Here is a 19,500-nt window from a genome sequence, read left to right as displayed (position 1 = left end):
ATTGATATATTACTGTATGTGTGTGTGTGTGTGTGTGTGTATGTATGTATATATATATATATATATATATATATATATATATATATATATGTGTGTATATATATATATATATATATATATATATATATATATATATATGTGTGTATATATATATATATATATATATATATATATATATATATATGTGTGTATATATATATATATATATATATATATATATATATATATATATATATATATATGTGTGTATATATATATATATATATATATATATATATATATATATATATATATATATAAATATATTGAGTGTGTTTCACTGATGTTGATCATTCAGTGGAGAATGAAGAACAAGGCTGTCAAAATGTTGCCATGAACAACAGCATATCTTTACAGTATCTGACTACAAATGTGACCAAAACTTTAAAAACACACAACCAAAAGAGTTTGTTACAGAGTTTACTGTTTTGAGATGACCTCACCGGGTTCAACACTGTTACATTGCATTTGAGAAAGCAATACATCTGGATTGCTGCTTTGCCACAACCCCCTGCAAATATGTTTGTGGGTATGGGGTTTATTTCTCTGTAAGGTTTCTATCCTATCTTCTTGCTATTCTTTTTTAAATTGTTTTTATTTTCAGCATTACATGTCTTTGTCTATTTAAACATTTCCTTACATTCTCTCTTTATTTTTCTTTGAATCTGTCTTTCTTTCCACTCTTTGTATGCATGGATCTGCTGACAAGATCATATGCAAACTGAGTAAAAATAATAAAAGTAAAATGTTTGATGAATAAGAAATAAAATTGGAATTTCTGCATAATCCTGTGAAATTTCTACATTAAATGTGTACCATAAATATGTGACGGAATTAGACCGTGCACTGAAAAAAATACTATTTTATCTTGTTTTCTAGTAAAATTTTGAATCATTACTAAAACAAGATAAGAAAAACAAACAAACAAATAAAACAACTAAACTTCATAACAAATTAAGATAAAAATATATTTCAAAAATCCTGAGAATATACAGTTCTGTGCAAAAGTATAGACCATTTGCATCCCCCATAAAATAAAATAAAAATCTCACTGGATTATGACAATTAATGGCGAATGAATGGGTTGTTTGAAAATGTAAACTGATATTTCCTACTGACACGCTACAGCAAAATATAGAAATTTAAACTGTATGAGCAAATATTAGATAGATATATTTATTTTTAGGATATGCAGATGTTTTTACTGGAAAACAACTAATCAACTAAACAACCGGACTGTAACAACTAAACAACAAATCTTATTAAACTATTAAAAATCATCAAAATATTAAAATATTATTATTATTATTATTATTATTTATTTTTTTTACTTTTTTTTTTGCAGTGCGACACTAAATATAATGCCATCCATTATTATGCATGACTTTTTGAATAAAACTGTAGAAAATGGGACAAAATACAGGCAGTATCACCAACATTCCAACATAAGTATTAAGGTACAGTATTAGATTGAAGCTTATGCAATCAATCTAGCTGAACGCCCACCACTGCTTCTCTCGCTCTCAAAAACATGACATGTTGTGGTGACATCACTCTGTTTAATCCAAGCCAACCAAACCAAACCGACTGAACGAGTGCGTGAGAGAATGAATGAGCAATAAAAAAATGCCAGGATTTACATTGCCCTCTAACAGAATTATGCATCTGAGAATCTGAGCCTCTCCTATCTTTATCGTCCTCTGCAACTAAGAGATTCATATCTATGTATAAAACAGAATGTATTTTGTGGAAGGAGGGGTGATTTACTCTGACCCCATCCAAGTGTGGTTATGGTTGGAACAGGATAGTTGGTCAGATTTGTTGGAGGCTGTAATTTAGAGTGTTTGGAACTCTCTGCAAACTGCAATTTTAAGATCAGTGAAACTGTGGTTCTGTGTTTTTTTAATTTTTTTTTAGAAAATCTGATGTCCGGGGTGTTTATTTTTTTTTATTTTTTTTTGTACACAAGACATGGGCTATTTTGGAGCTGCACACAGCCTATTCAGGGTTTAGTCTGTTGTACTATAATGATATCAGAGCTGATTCAGAAATAGACAATTTAATTTGAGGTGATTTTCAGATGAGCCTGTAAAGTCTGGATTCCCAGACACAGATTAAGACTATTCCTAGACTACAAAGCATTTCCATTGGAGAATCACCTGTTTGACCCAGTTCTGTTATTCTGTGTCTTAGCAACCAACCACAGTTGTCTGTGTATGGATTTTGCAAAACCAAATTTTGCCACTAGAGAACGCATACAAAATTAAAGTCTTCCCAACCCTTGAGTGAGAATCTGAATCATCTCTCATCATTACCTTACAAAAATATACACAGTGGTCAAAAAGATTGAAATAGTTAAGATTAATAAAAAATAAAATAAAATAAATTTCTTATTCTAAATAATTCTGCATTTATTTAATCCAAAACATAACCCAACATTTAACCCAAAAAACAGCAATATTTGAAAAATATTATTACAATTAAAAATATTTGAATAAAATGTAATTTATTCTTGAGATGGCAAAGCTGAATTTTCTGTGTCACTCTTCATTTGGTGCTCTAGAAACATTATTTATTATCAAGGTTGAAACAATTTTTGATGCTTAATAGGTTTTTGTAGAAACACTAACACTGATATGCTATTCAAAATAGATTAATACTTGTATTTAACATTGGCACACTAAATTGTTATTAAAGTGACACATTGTACATAAAAGTGACAGTAATGATATTATACAAATTCTATTTTAAATAAATGCGGTTCATTGTACTTTTTCATTAATCATGGAATCCTTACATTTTTTTTAAGGAAAACATTAGGCAGCAAATTTGTTTTTAGCATTATAAAATTATTGATAATAACAGAGCATCAAATCAGCATATTAATTATTTCTTAAGAATCATGTGACACTGAAGACTGTTTTGCCATCACAGGTAATTGTTTTTTCAATTGTAATAATAATTCACCACATCTTGTTCGTTTTCTTTCTTTCTTTCTTTCTTTCTTTCTTTCTTTCTTTCTTTCTTTCTGTAATTAAATGTAGTTTTGGGGAGCATTAGAAACTAATTTCAAAAACATTGTTTTTGGCCAGTGTACATAAAATACACAAGTTGAGATTTCAATTTGTTTTAAACCAAACACTCCAGAGTGGCACAACAGGGATGTTAGTGAAGCATTAGGGCTGAATAGCTAAATTGGCTATAACTATGAAAGCACAGGTTCTATAGGTCGGTGAATCTGGAGTAAATGAAATTCACTGATATGAAGACCCATAGGTGGCATGAGAGAAGCATAGCCCTGTATAAATTAATTCCAAAAAAAAAAAAAAAAAAAACAACAGTCACTGGATGCGAACAAATGTGTACTTCACATGGACTGGTCATTCACTTCTCCAGCAATGTTAACTTTCAAAATAATTCACACTTATAAGGTCTTTATAATACCATAGCTACTGAGCTGGTTCAAGGCCCAACAAAAGTCAGATACATTTTCTAACAGGCATGCACGGCTTCACTTGCACAGCACAAATTTGAAGACATCTAATCTGAAACTGCAGGAAATGACATCAGTACAACACTGCTTTGTAGGCACCACTAAAATTATCACAATCCCACAGTGCCAAGTTGTTCACTATTGACTATCCTGTGCTTTGACATGAAAGGCACTAAATCATATGCTTTACTGTAATAAAATATTTTACTTTGCCAAAATACACATCTACTTTTAAATTTTAAATTTGGATCTAAATGGTGTTGTATAAAATCTAGGGCCGGGACTCGATTAAAAAAAAAAATATCTAATTAATTAGAGGCTTTGTAATTAATTAATCGAAATTAATCGCATTTTAATCGCATATAAATATTTGACCTGAGAACAGTGAGAAGTTTTTTTTTTCACATGGATTTATAGTATACCATTGAATAATGACTGAATACATAAGCTTAAGCAACAAAATATTGTTTATTTTTGTTCAACCAAGTCTAGCAGACCAGTGCAATTTTTGCCATTAAGTGTAGCAATAGCATATTTAGAAACAATTTAGAAATAGTACATTTCAGAAATTCAGGAAGCTTATAGGTGCTGGAACCTTCTGTAAAGTGTTTTTTAAGTAAAACACAATACTGTCAATTACATTCAGAACATTGGAAACCCTGACTATTAGAAAACATCTCTCTGTTGCTTCAGAGGCCATAACATACTAAGTCCAACTCTCAATAACCTTGGCCAAAACAATAAAGAGTTCAACATAAACTGCCAGTTGCACCAACAAAATAATACATAGTTCAACATAAAGTGTAAAGTCCACGCTAGCTGCTATATGTTTTGCGTTGAGGTGATACTTGAGGCTCGATGTGTGCTGCGGTGATGTGCGAACGCTAGTTGGTGCTCCAGTATAATCGGTCCGCCGAAACTCATCCAGTGAGAAACGTTCCGCGGTGCAAAAATCCGTTATTAAAAATGCGGGAATTTTTTTCTGTAATTAATTAATCTTAGTTAACGCGTTATTTTTTGTGTAATTAATTAATCTCAATTAACGCGTTAAAGTCCCGGCCCTAATAAAATCATATTTAATAAATGAAGCACTGCTGTTAAAAATAGAGGGATGCTTTTACAAAAAAAATACTCACATGTAGATGGGATGCCATAAATGTTATTAAAGATGCCAGAGAATGCAAAAATCACTTTTATAAAGTGTTTGAACATGGTTGTGTGGCCCCAGTGTGTCATAAAACAAGCCTATAATGGTAAAAATCCACCCACTCATTGTTTTATAATCCCAATTATTCATAAACAGTCTCTCCACACTAGCAATCCTAGGTTTCTCACTACTATGATGACATAGTCTTGCGTAGCCAGACCTTCAGACTGAAGGCTGAGGGTCTTGAATCTATGGCAGCTTTCTTTGGCCATTGCCTTCCATGAGGCAATTTGACTGACATCTAAAAAAAACAATCACATTCTGTTTCATTCAGCTGCACATTTCGGGGTGTGGAAATATCGCCACCATTACAGTCCGGTGTGTAAAATTTTCAGATGTATTTGAAAGATTCTATGCTGCGAACATTAAATATTTTACATACTTTTGAGAATCCGGTGTTTAGTTGATCCTGATAAGCGCTGTTGTCACAGTTGTAAACACTACAGCTTTCATCTTTTGTGAGGGGGTTTGGTGGCACGGCATCTTTGTTTTCAGGCAGAACATTAAAGAACGCGACACACACATCTCCCGGAAGTCCTTTATAATTCAACCAATCTGATGATGACTTTGACACTCCTGAAGTGTTTCCATTTTTGTGTCACATATGCATCAAACGTTTAGCCAACGGTCTGTGGGCATGATTTCTGGGGCTGAGTCTAATGACAACATAGTTGGGGGAAGTCTTGCCCATTTGTGATGCTCTCTTACCTATTAGCATATAGACAGCCCTAAGCGAGAAGCAGTGGTCCGCCATTACTGTTTTCTTACTGGAGATACAATGTCAGGACCAAAGACCCATTATTAGTGGTGTCTTTTTGTGATGCACCAACGAACATAGGAGTCTCCATAGACACCTGAGGACACAGTGGTTAAATTTCAGTTTCGAAGGAAATCTCCAGGTCAAAAAAAAAACAAAAAACTGAGAAGTCTCATATGTTTGTGATTGACTGCCTCACAAACGAAGGTCAGTTCAGCACTGGAGTTGTGCAAAGTTTGCTTCTGAAAGAGGCCTTGATACCAATGTTTCGTGCACAAATATCCAGACTACAAAGTAACCATCATTCATAATATTTTGTTTTCCAAAAGAGCTTCTTGGCTCTCTGTATGGCTAATGTTGCTAAAGTTACCATTGTCTCTGCCTGTTCACGTGCAACCAGCATGATTGTAAATAGGAATGTGGTATCGAAAAGTTACATTTGGATGCAATGTGAGGCCAGTAACACATCACCACCAGTTAAACCGTAACATCGGTGATATACCCGCTACCATGAACTCATGATGCTCCACACTTTTCTGAGCTCATTTTCATTTAAAGGGGACAAACACAAAAAAACAGCATGTTTTGGTTCATACTCTAAAATTGCCAATTTCAACAACCTATAAAAAAATATATATTTGGGGAATAGTGCTGCTTGATAATATATATTTAAATATATATATATATATATATATATATATATATATATATATATATATATATATATATATAAATGACCTAAATGATTATAGGATTAAGAGATTCACAGACATTTTCAATCTGTCCCTGGCCCAAACAACTGTCCCCACTAGCTTCAAAACCTCCACCATCGTGCCAGTATCAAAGCACTCCACTGTCTTAACGACTTCCGTCCTGTTGCACTCACCCCCATCATTGCCAAGTGCTTTGAGCAACTGGTTGCATCCCACTTAAAATCATGTCTCCCTGCTACACTAGACCAATTCCAATTTGCCTATCCCCATAATAGGTCAACAGAGGATGCCATCTCAACAGCATTTCACTCTGCCCTCACCCACCTTGACAGTCAAAATGCATATGTAAGAATGCTGTTCATTGATTTCAGTTCTGCATTTAATACTGTAATCCCCTCCAAGCTGATCTCCAAGCTCAGCCAGTTTGGAATCAGCACATACATCTGCAACTGGATTCTAGATTTTCTGACTAACAGACCTCAGTCTGTTAAGTTACATAACCTCTCATCCTCCATCATCACCCTGAACCTGCTAACCTGCGTGCCACAGGGCTTTGTACTGAGACCTCTCCTGTACTCCCTTTTCATGCCTATCCATGACTGCGTTCCTGTTTATGGCTCCAACACCATAATCAAATTTGCAGATGACACCACGGTCGTAGGTCTGATCAAAGATGATGATGAGTTAGCCTACAGGGATGAGGTGCAGCACCTGGCTAAATCTGGAACTAAACACCCAGAAGTCTAAGGAGATCATTGTGGACTTCAGGCAGACTAGGAGTCATGCACACACACACACCCATCTACATCAATGGAGCTGTAGTGGAGCATGTGTCGAGTTTCATGTTCCTTGGCATCCACATCTCTGATGACCTCACCTGGTCCCTTAACACCTCCACCCTGTCAAAAAGGCACAGCGGCGACTTTACTTCTTACGGAGCCTTGTGGAATTCTACTGCTGTACCATTGAGAGCATACTCACAAACTGCATCTCAGTGGTACAGCAATTGCTCCACATCTGACCGCAAAGCACTCCAGCGGGTGGTGAAAACTGCTCAACGAATCACCCGGCACCCAGTTAACTTCCATTGAGAACATTTATCAAGGGCTGCCTGGGCAGGGCAAGCAACATCATCATCACGCTAACCATGGACTTTTCAGCCTTCTTCCATCCGGCAGGTGTTACAGGAGCCTACGCTCTCGCACTACTAGGCTCAGGAAGAGCTTCTTCCCCGAGGCTCTGACACTTCTGTACTCCACACCACCAATCTAACCTGAACCTGCTTTCTTACTGCACTGGTCACAGTACTTTACATTTATGTATTGCACTATTCATATTTTGCACATTGTTCAAGCTATTATATTGTAAACTGTCAAAAGTTGTTACTGTACAAAGGACAGTAAACTATTTCTATAAAAATATCATTGCACTACTATTATTTTGAATAGAATACATCGATTAAAACTACTATTGCACACTCATCCAACTGTATTTATTAGCACTGTTTTTACGTTGCTGCTGTTCATAATTTATATATAATTCCACATTGCTGCTGTTCATAATGTACATTTAATCCCTACATTGCATTCCTATTTATATTCTGTACATACTCTGCTTAATACTGTATATAACAACTCCACTGTACATTCTGTACTTATATGTGTATAAAAAACTATATTCTTGCACTTCTGGTTAGATGCTAACTGCATTTCATTAGCTCTGTACTTATATTTTGCATAATGACAATAAAGATGAATTTAATCTAATCTAATTATTATCCAAAAAGAATGCACTAAATTGATCAACAGTGATATATCACAGTATCACAGGAACAAATTTAATTTTGAAATGTTTAAATAGTACTTCAAATTGTAAATATATTTTAGAATATTACTGATTTTATTGTATTTTGATCAGATAAATGTTGCCTTGGTGAGCATAAGAAACTCTTTTTGAAAATATTAAGAACAAAACAAAACAAACAAAACAAACTTTTAGAAAATATGAAAAGGGCAAAGGGCTAAAAGGTATGCAACATATAGCTTAAAACATTTTAAGTTTTAAATGTTTGTTTTACTTTAACCTCTACTGTCTACTGAGGAATGTATCTTTTGTGTCTGAATAATGAATGAAAGTACACTTAGAGGTGAATTCAATGAGATGTGAAAAAGTCACAAGTTGCATGTATCATCCAGATTGGTTGCTGTTCGCTTAGTGGCAGCCATGTTGATGTGTCAAACTGTCAAACTGTCACACAGAAACACAAATGACTTGAGATCTTGACAGGTAAGTAATATACTGGCAATTTAGTTAAGATGCAGATTTATTGAGTGACAATTTCAATTCACATACCAAGAGGTTAGCCTCAAGGACCTGTATACACAAAACATTTTAAGGAAACATTTTAAGGATAATTGCTGCTTACTCGCAGATTTAGGAGAGAATCTTAAAAATAATGGACGTTTCAGTCCTAAATGTATGATCTAAAAGTATTTCACAAAGCATTTTAGCACTAAAACAGTTGTGAAACTTTAGGAGTAGTGAAGAGAACTCACTAAGACAATATCCTAAAATGGATGTTGCTGCAGTCTGCTTCGGAATGTAAACAAATAAAATAAAATATTTCTATGAATAAATCCCTGACAGAGACTATCAGCCAATCACTGTCTGCATAGTCAGTAAGCATGCTGACATCATACATATCAATGAGGTCAACCACGCCCTTACTCTTAGCTTAAGACTTCTCTCTATTCCTTAATACAAGTTTGTCTCACCAGCTTTGTGAATAGGTTTTAAGAGATAACTCCTTGCAAAAAAACCTTTACTGGTATTTAGAGGAACTCTTAGTGGTAAGATAAAAAGTTTTGTGAATACGGGCCCAGATATGTGTTTATTCTGTTTTTCAGCAGTATATAATTCTAAGGACTGCTTCAGACCACATACTGTACATTATCGTGCTTAACAGCAAGTGTTCTCTGCAGATCTGCAATAAGCAAGCACGTAAAGAGAGAGAGAAAGAATGAGAAACAATAAATGAAAGAAAGTGATTTCTGGGTTAGTGCATTTCTAGTGTATAACATCCAGATATTATGGGTTATGGGGAGTGGTCCATTGAGAATTATTACAAACTTGATCATTCTGAAATCTAACTGACACGAGGTGTGTAGATCACATTTACATCTAAATTAATCTACATGGAAGTGAAACACCAGATTGTAGCTATAAATTAATTAAATCATATGGATTCAGTCAGATTTACAGATTAAAAAAACGTGTTCATACTTCATTCCATTAAGACTGTTGTGATAAATAGGTTTACACAGTGCATGGTAAATGTGTTTTCTAATTAATTTAATGCTCAGTGCAGTAAAAATAGGCTCAGTGGCGAAACTCCTCAGGCACCGCCAATGCTTAAGTGTGAATGAAGTTATTACTATTTAAATATTAAAAGAAATGAATATGCCCTGCTTATGTTATTTTTTTCAAGCTGTGTGAAACAGACCTATGGGATTATCTATAAATTGGAAGTAAAATGAAAATGTTTTTATTATTTACAATATAGCACAGTAAGTGTTTTATTACCATTTACCTACATACAATTGATTCATATTTAAATGCAGTCACATATGGAGTAGCCAACATTGCACAACTAACATAATATTATACCTTGTGGAGCCTGTCTCAATGTGTTGTGTGCATCCATGACATATTGCTCCCACATTTTTGCTTGAGCCTGTGTAAAACAGGTAGTAGTGGTTCTTTCTGCCAGACAGATTGATCCTGGTAATACCCATGATTGCCAATACACACAGTGCAGTTTCATTTTTTATTTTTTATTTTTTGTTTCTCTTTTTGTCCTGCATTCTTCCTCCCTCTGTAGTTATCCATCTTTTTAAAGGATGGCAATTCACCCACACACCATCAACCAAGTGAGTGACTATCTGAATTCGACTTGGCTTCATCGCTCTCAGTAGTCAAGATGGATAGAATGGATATGAGAAGAGCGGGAAAGAAGTAAGAGCCAGATCGCACAGACCAAATTGGATATGTAATACTTTGCATATCAAACCTGGGTGTTCAGTTAATTGCTCAATTCTTTTGTAATTTCATTTTAATGTCTGATGTTGAACATCATCATCCTTCATTTTGTTCTGTGTTCGTATCTAACTGACTTTATCTCCTTTATGTTTCTCTCCCTCTCGTTCTCTTTTTTTTCATTTGTTGTTTCATTGTTTGAGTGCAAAGTAAATGTAAAAATCAAGAATAAAAAAAAAAAGTTTAAAAAGATAAAAAATTAAGCCCATGTACTAAATCAAATCAAAAGATATCTGAATACAATTACAAAAAAATATGAATTTCTATTACTTATGGTACATAGAATGTTTTTATTAGATACATTATACTGTGAATTTTGAGTGAGTATCTTTACCCCATTCACTAAAGACTTGCTTTCAGCTAACTGATCTCTCTTCACCATGTCATCATCACACGGAATAAGCTCTTTTGCACTACAATCATTATATCTGCAATGTTTACTTCACTGGATTGCACTCTATCTGCTACTGCATGTGCCTTGTGCTGCTTTAATTATCTTTCTTTTTATCTGACCTATTAGTATTTTTGTATAGTTGTACTTTATATTTTATTATATGTATTTATTGTTCTACTGTTAGTGTTATCTGTATGGACCAAGGGTCTGAGAGCAACACAATTTCAGTTATCTGTGTGTATGTACTGTACATGTGGAAGAACTGACTATAAAGCAAACTTGACTTGACTTGACAAACTTTACAACATGTTTCAAATCGATGCGCCACTTCCAGTGTCACAACTCATCAGTTTATGTATTGATCTAGAATTCTGAGTTTCTCAAATACTATAAATAATAATAAATAATAATGCATTTTGTCATCATTTACTCCCCCTCTTGTTGTTCCAGGCACAAAAGATAAATTGAAGAATTTTGAAGAACCATACCAGTTGTTGGTCCCCATTAACTTCCATAGTAGGAAAATACATAATATGGAAGTCAGAAAGAGCTTGTGAAATTACACATTTATAAAATGTTAAATCTAAGTTCCAATGTAATCGCATATAAACTGAAAGAAATTTGAGGTACATTTTGAGGAAAAAAAAAAAGGATCAAAGCCTAGGTGTCTGAGATAATGACTTTTTGCCTTTTGCAATTCCTTGCCATTTGGCTTTTTAAGGTGAAGGCACAGCTGTGCCTTTTGTCTCTATGATAATGTGAAGGTATGAGCGATATTATCAGGCATCGCTGCATTTGAATGACAATGTTTTGCTGATGAGATCAAAGCTGGGAGTTTTCCAGTGTCTGGCATATCCCTGTATTGCATTTGCATGCTTTGTTTAGGTTATCTCCACCTCTATGTATCCCTCCCCCTAGAAATGTATATAAACTACAAATGTATAAATGTCTAGTTGGATTTTTGATGACTACAGTTACACACAGAGCACTCTCAATAAAGAATTCTGCTGAAGATTACCCAAGAGTCTCCTGGTCTTCGTTTCTGAGTTTCTAACAAGCTTTATTACCAAGTATGTTTACACAAATAAGAAACCTTAGCATAATTCCTAGGTCTATTAAGATGTTGCAGGCTGTAATGCAGTTCCATGTTGACTGCATCATCCACAGACCTATTTGCTCTGTGCAAACTGAAGAGGATCCAGCAATGGTCCAGTGATGTCCTTCAGGTAGACCAGGACCAGTCTCTCCAATGACTTCATGACCACAGAGAGTGACAGGTCTGTAGTTGTTAAGTCCAGTTATTTTGGGTTTCTTGAGAAGGGGGATGATAGTGAAGCATTTGAAATAGCAGGGGATTTCACACAACGCCAGAGATCTGTGGGGACCATCAACTGTTTGATCAGCATTCTTCAAAATATATTATTTTGTGTTTAACATAAGAAAGAAACTTATACAGGTTAATTTGGGACCGATTGGATCACAATGAGTTGATGTCATTTGCCGTTTGCTGTAATTATTTCATGTTATTTGATATGGTTGCTGGTGGGGAAATATTCATACTCTTCTAGCTATTGGACATCCTTACTGCCTAGCCTTCATTTTGGTTCAGTGTACAAGTCACCAGAGAAAAGATGTTGTTGCAAGGAGCCAGACACATTAATGCTTTTTATTAAAGGATGCTTGTTGCCTTGTGTGGACACTTGATTGGATAAATAATTTATAATACAACTGCAACATTCAATTATAAAAAGTAAATTTTGATTTCATAAACACATCTAATATCTATGATATATTTCTGTGTCTAAAGCATGCAACATTTTGGATGAACCACATAGTACTGAGAAGAATTCTCAGCTATTTTAATCAAGTAGGAGATATCTTAATTTTTAGCCTACTTAATTATCATTATGATCGTGCACAAATAAAAAAAATGTTTTGAAATCTATAACCGATAGGACAGTAACAAAATGGACATCAGATTATTATTCTTAAATTCTGATTTATTTCAAATTATTTTGAATGCTAATTCAATTTTTATTTTTTCTGATTGATCAATGACCACCCATTTCATACCCATGTTTACCTGTATATCCACTTGTGATCGGTTTGGCTGATGCAAATGTTAATACCAGGTGTAAAAGTGGTCAAGGTGACATCCTCTGTCTGCTTATCATATGCACATGCTTCTTCAACAACAATATTTTTGCAAACCCTATTACTCCACAGAGTGATGCGGGACAGGTCTGATAGACGTTTATGAATATGCAACAAGCGAGATCTTATGAAAGATTGCCCCACAACTTCAAACTGGGCTCCCTTCTAAACAAATATTTGCATATTCATAAATTTTTCAGCAATGACCTAGAACTAGATGTTGCATTTTGGAGCAATTCTAAGACCTATTATGCCAAACAGATGCGTGAGAAGCAACATGGGAGAGATGAATAATTGAATCAGGTGCACTCTTTACCAGATTTAACCCCAAGCACTCCAAAATATCAATAATAAAAGTATCTGGTCATCATGAATAAACACATGAGGACAGCTGGCCATCTATCACCCTGGAAATCAAATCACTGTGGCTGGAAACACTCTGGAGGCTGCATATAGATTAGGATTAGGAAGTCCCGGTGTGAGGCAGATATTAATCCCTTCTGCAGTGAAAGTGTCTTGTTAATCACTTACTTCTGACAGAGATAAAATGAACTAATATGGAAATATGACAGTTCAAGCGGCGTGATTCTCAGTGATTATGTGTGGAAAATGTCGTGGAATTATGAAATGAATAATGTGTATCCTGTCTGTTTTTATTTCTGTTAGGCTTCATGCTTTGAAGTCATCAAGGTCAATCTGATATCCTAGATGGCGCACGTGTGTTACTGTATCACAGGACAGTGCAGCCTTGGTTCAGCTTTGACCTGCCGTTGACAGTATTGCAGTGGCAAATCCGCAGCATTCCCTAGCTGCAGGTGTTCAGGATAGATTTTAGAGAACTAACTCTGTGCATAAAAGCTATACAGGTAGGGCTTTCCCTCCTGCTATTTCGAACAGGATTTACATACGCTGTAGAAGAAGGGAATGGCAACCTCTTGAGTAAAGCCCTTTTTGCTTAATGTGATTTATTGTCTGTCTTTACACATCAAATAAAAGAGGTAATGAAACCAAAACAGACAAAGTTCTGGACCTCATTAACTTTTTTTTATTTTTTTATCCCAGTTTTCTCTAAAACTGGTTTTACCCAACCAGATTCACCCTTTGACTTTGAGTATGGAGACTGCAAGTCAGCAGAAATTTGCCCCGAGCTTTATGGCAGATGAAAGCAGAGCTCTGATGCAAGAGGACAGCAGGACCTCTGATACTGTATCCGCTTTTCACTCAAATTCACCAGACTTTGCCCTCTGATAAAAAAAGGAGCTGGTATTAAAATCTAGGGTTATAATATTCTCCGCTTGTGACAGAAAAGCTGACACCAAGCAAACTTTAAGCAATTAAGCATCATAGTTCTAGCTTTGTGATTTTGTGTATTAATTTGCACATGAAGAAAACGTATTTGGGTGGCTGCAGGGTACTCAGACAATTTGTAGTGCACTGAGATTGGATCAACTACATTAGACAATTATTTAATTTGCCATTATATTATATTACCAATGATTTAGATGTAGGCGAGCTTGTGATTCCTCTGTTGTCTGAGGATACTCTTACAGAACTCCATATGCAGGTCTTCAATCAGATTTTGTCCCATTTTTCTAATTTGTGATTTAGGAGAGGACCCCACACTTCACTGCCATATAATGCAATAGGTTCTATGACTGATTGGAATATTTTGAGCCAGATTCTAATTTTTATTTTAATCTGGATAGGTTTTCTGATGGCATAAAAGGCCCTTTTTGCTTTCCTTTTCCTTTTTACAGCCAAATTTATCTTACCAGTTACATTTATCTTCAGACCGAGGTATGTGTAGTTTGTGTCAGCATGTTGAGCTCCAGGTTGTTCTTTTCAGTTTTGGTCATCTGGTTGAAGTTGTGTCTCTTTCCTTGACATCTGGGTCTTTTCTGGAATGCTAGTACTTACGTTTTGTTAGGATTAATTGTCAGGGCCCAGGTCTGATAAAAACTTGTACAGTATGTCTAGGTTCTGCTGTAGACAGAACAACCAGGTTCTGTTGGAGACAGAAGAACCAGAACACCTGCAAACACAGGTTTTTATTCTGTACAAACTGTATATTCTATCGCCCTTCACCAACCCTACCCCTAAACCTAACCCTCCCAGGAAACTTTGTGCATTTTTACTTTCTCAAAAAAAAAAAAAAAAAAAAAAAAAAAAAAAAAAACTCATTCTGTATGATTTATAAGCATTTTGAAAAATGGGGACATGGGTTATGTCCTCATAAGTCACCCTCTCCTTGTAATACATGTGTCATACCCATGTCATTATACAGAGTTGTGTCCTGATATGTCACAAAAAAAGAGCGCGCACACACATACACACACATACACACACAAAAGTCTGTCAAGTCAACTCCTTCAAGTGTGGTTGGCATGGTTGTGTTGCTTCCACAGCAGAAAATTTTACTCCACTGGATCTGTTCTGCTTTCCTGGGCTCCTTTCATTCACCACAGTGCAGATTATGGCCGAATTACATTTTATAATTATTAGGCTGGTTAATTTTTCTAGTCATCTGAATTTAATTCCCCTTTTCTGGTTTCTTTCTCTCTTTCTTTATCTTAATCCTTACAACAATAAACTTACACCACTGCTGAAAAGTCTCTTATGGTCAACTGGAAATACAGTAAAAAATAGTAATATTGTGAAATATCTTTACAAATTTAACAAAATAAACTTTTTTTTATTTTAATTCCTTTTAAAATATATTTTTTTTCCTGACAAAGCTTAATTTTTTGGCAGCTATTAGACTGGAAGTTCATATAAAAATATACTTTAAATTCATCCATTAACAATGCAATTAACTTAAACTTAATAAGATTCCACTAAAACTGATGCTCTTCCTATAGTTTACCTAAAAGAGGAAAAACTGATTGTAGATAACAGTTTAAGCTATTTGTTGTTGTATATCTTTGGTAAAGCTTAATGCAACTCATACTTACGTTGCTTATGAACTGTATTCTGATTGGTATTGGAAAACAAAAAGCATATGAAACCATGTTTGAGTAGCTAGATGACAGTATGTTTCAGACTTTAAAATTGTGACAAAAGAATGCAGCTTACCAAGTATCTGCATGGGACATCATAGAAATCATGACTTACTGGTTAGTGCTGCATGTTTTCCGATTCTGGAAATGTGGCATAAACCACACAACCTATAATTCACTATAACCGTAAATCAGAAATGCATTTGCTATGATAACTAAAAAAAAAATGTCCTCCTATACTATTAGTATATTCAGACCAGTGTCACTAGGACCCTTATTAAAAGTGAACTCATTCCAACTCTTTCTGCTAGGCACTGCTGGTTCCTTCGAAGTACTGTGTTATTTGATGAATGAATCCAGTTCTTTAGAGGATTGCAGTAATACTTGGTCATTAAAATTAAGTGGACAAGTACATCCACATGAGATGAAACATTTACCATTGAAGAATTTCTAGTATCAACATGCTCTGCTGCAGCATATGAGTGTGTATCTAAGCTGTGTTGGTTAACTAAATCCTTCACATTCAGAAACTGGCATCTGTGAATGCCCGCGCACACAAATACACACACACACACACACACACACACCCTTTATAGCCTACATGATCCCTTCTAATAATTTTGTGGCTTTTCAGCTGTCCTCTATTTTTAGCTTCCCTCATGCTCTGCGTCACAAATCAACCTAATGTCATTTCCTATCTTATCACGATCAATACATGTATTAATACTGCCCATCTCTCAACCAAAAGAGACAGACTGCTAATTTCTGCCCTTGTAGTTGAAGGTGAACATTTTTTCAATTTGAACACCATTTATTGCAACTTTTTGAACAGTGAAGAGACAAATGCTGCTCTTCATCTTAAAAGGCTTTTAATTAACAACACCTGATCTCATGAGCAGAATAGTTTAGCAAGGAACAAGTTGTAGTCCTCAGTGCAGTCTTCTTAAAGCTCTGTCATAATTTGCTTTTATAGAGGTATAAATGATCTCTCCTGACCTAGATTCCCATGAACTTTATATAATGAGATGCTAGACAGACCTTCTATGTAAACAAAGATGAAAGAAATATGATGAATATGGTAAGATAGTATCCTAACATTTGAATTAGGGAACTTGAACTCATCCAAAAACTTGAAATGCAATTATGAATTTGTATTCAGGAGGACTTGGTTTAAACTTGACATGTACTAAGAACTGACAGTACAGAAAAGATGAATTCACGTCATGTATAAAGTAACATGAAAGATAAAGAAAAAGTAACAAAATAAAATTAATGTATAAATATAAAATCTAAATATAAAAAAATATATAAAGACATTAATAAAGGTCTTTGACTCAGATTCAATCAGTGAAGGACTAGGGCTTGACAAGGTGGGCCAAATTCTAGATAACACAAAGGAAGATATAAGTGGGAATGTGGGTAACCAAACAGTTGCTGGTCCCCACTGACTTCTGCAATATGGAAAAGAAAAACTACTTAAAACAACGTGTATTGTGAGTAAATTATGTTAAAATTTTCATTTTTGAAAGAAGAAGAAGGAAAAAAACCCTCTCTCTATAAAGTGCAGGTCATATGGTGTTTTAAAGTTTCCAAATATTGTGTTGGAGTCACCTACAACAGGTTTAAATGCATCTAAGGTCAGAAAACATTGAACTTTTCTAAGAATATACATTTATTGTTAGAGTCATTTGCCAATGATTTCAAGACGATTAGTTCCAAGCAAGTTTGGAGCAAACCCCTCCCTTCCATAAGCCTATTCTGCTCTGATTGGTAAGCTGGTCAAGCCTGTTGTGATTGGCACAGAGAGGAGCCTTTAAGCCAGTTAGCCAATGATACCAATGAGAAAGCACCTTTGCATAAAACAATAATATAGTGTGCCAATGCATTCTTATAGTAATGAAATAAAATACAAAAACACTTATGCAAGTGAATCGTGCCCACAGCTAAAGTTTAGCTGCTAAACTGTGAACACCAAAAACAATAATGGTGGATAGCCTACGTTAGTCGAGTGAGAACGTGACTAGCTGATGAAACAATACAGTTTGTAAACCAAAATATTTCTACTCTAATTTTTGAAGAACGATGTGTTAACTTTTAATCAGAACGCAAAACAGCTGTATCACTGGAGCACCATCCTTAACTAAATCGCTTGTTTCTCCCGCATTAACCCTATAACTGCCATTGCAGCAAAATGAACAACAATTTCACAATGATTATAAAGTCTGTGCTACACTACATTCTTTATTATTAAACAAAGCAATTAGAACAACATCAGTCTACAATTATTGGCACATTCTTAGGAAATAATGGGTTCATTCAGTGAATTATCAGAACTACTTCAGTAAGACAGTAATATGGTGCTTATAATATTTTCTTTTTTCAAAAGAGGAAAAATATTGAAAGATTTATTCTGTTGATCAGAAGAGAGAAAAATGTCAATTTTGCCTTTCCTCAGCCAATTTATTGCATACATTCACATTAACCATTATTACCTTTAATAGGCAACAAAACACAAAGTATAGTCCTATAAATGTACTTAAAAAATAAAATAAAAATATGAAAAACTTTGCTACACTGAAAAAAAAAAAACGATTTAGTTAAATAAACCAAAATTGAAAATTGAATTTAGTTAAATTAGTTACAAACTAACGGCATGTAATTGTTTTGTTAATAGCATTTAATTTATCTTCATTTAATATTTTCAAAGTATATATATATATATATATATATATATATATATTAGAGATACTGTATTTGTTCAAAATAATGTTTACATGTCTTGTAGACTGCATGCATGAGTAAAATTCCTGTAAAAACTAACTTTAGAGATACTGTATTTATGTTAAAATAAGTAGAAAGAAACATTTAAGAGTGTGTGTAGAATTATGTTGTCCATACTGTTGGAAACATCTCAGTTTTGGGATTCATAATCCTGGATGACTAAGCCTTAAAGAAAGTAGACAGTAACATGATCCAAAGCGCAGCAGTAAGACTGAATCTCACTGCAAGAGGGAATCTGAGAATTGCTCTGGGTGCTGATTATACTCTACAGTAATAGGATAATTCCAGCATTTTTGCTAAGACCTGATATGACACCAGTTACAAACTCACACTTAAGTGTTATTTAAATAGACTGCTGTTATTTTAATGTAAAGCTAAGTTTAATTACTATAGACAACCCCCCATCCCTCAAAAAAGTTAAGCATTTTTTGACTTTCTACATAATTGAAAAATATAATATAAATCATAATACATTTTTTAGAAATACTACTGCTACTATTTATTATCATTACTATTATTAAATGAAAGATGCCCACTTCTGTCATGGGGGATTTGGCTATGACGTTTAAAACAATGATGGTGAGTAAATCCTTGAAAACTCCAGTGCACACAACATCATCATCATGAAGACATATTTCTGCAAGCAGCTACTAACTACAGTGGCAACAAGAAGTCACAAATTGACTTAACCCTAGTCAGAAGACATGATTTGAAGTCCTTCAGTTCAGTTTTCACACCACATCATCTGGTCTTCTTCATGCTTGACAATGAACCACCACAAAACATAAAAAATATGAAATGGGTCGGTTCATATTAAATGTTGGAGGTAAAAAAAAAAAAAAAAAGAGAGGTCAAAGTCATCACGTGCATT

Source organism: Carassius auratus, chromosome 26, assembly GCF_003368295.1.
Source record: "Carassius auratus strain Wakin chromosome 26, ASM336829v1, whole genome shotgun sequence".
NCBI lineage: Eukaryota > Metazoa > Chordata > Actinopteri > Cypriniformes > Cyprinidae > Carassius > Carassius auratus.
This window is presented reverse-complemented; position numbering follows the sequence as displayed.